We start from the raw sequence: 557 nt of genomic DNA, 5'->3' as shown, positions 1-557 counted from the left end.
TCATGTGGCTCCCTCTAAAAAAAATTAATAAAAAATATCAATGTATGCTCATTTGATCGCATTTTTAAAAACGTACCAATAGATGGCCCACCCTGTACTATAATATTTTCACACTTTTGTATGCGATATTTTTTTGAGAATACAGCCCTAAATCTTTTTTTTCATCAACGTGCATTGCACAAAAAGCAATTGAGATTTATAGACCGATGGAGCAATTATCGCCAGCGTAACGAGCGCTATTATTGGCTTGCAACATAGCTGGGCTTTGTTAAAGAAGTGCGTTTCTGCACGAGGGCTTTTGACTCACGCATTCATGGTCATCGCTTTCAAATAGAGAATCCGAATCAGGGATCCGAAAGGTTTTTTCCATTCAGTTTCGGTTCCGGTTTAATAAAATATCAAATAAATGTTCCGGTTTTAATTTCGGTTTTTTTTTACCAGTAAAGAAAACCGAAACCGTAAAAATTATGGTTTTTTAACGATTTTTTTCGGTTCTACTTACTAGTTTTATTTTATTTATTCTTTAAATTTATTCTATTAAGAAAAAGGAGGGAGAG

The sequence above is a fragment of the Trachymyrmex cornetzi genome, unplaced genomic scaffold (genome assembly GCF_001594075.2).
Source record: "Trachymyrmex cornetzi isolate Tcor2-1 unplaced genomic scaffold, Tcor1.1 scaffold1017, whole genome shotgun sequence".
Classification (NCBI taxonomy): domain Eukaryota; kingdom Metazoa; phylum Arthropoda; class Insecta; order Hymenoptera; family Formicidae; genus Trachymyrmex; species Trachymyrmex cornetzi.
The sequence above is the reverse complement of the archived record's forward strand: the minus strand, read 5'-3'. Positions refer to the sequence as shown.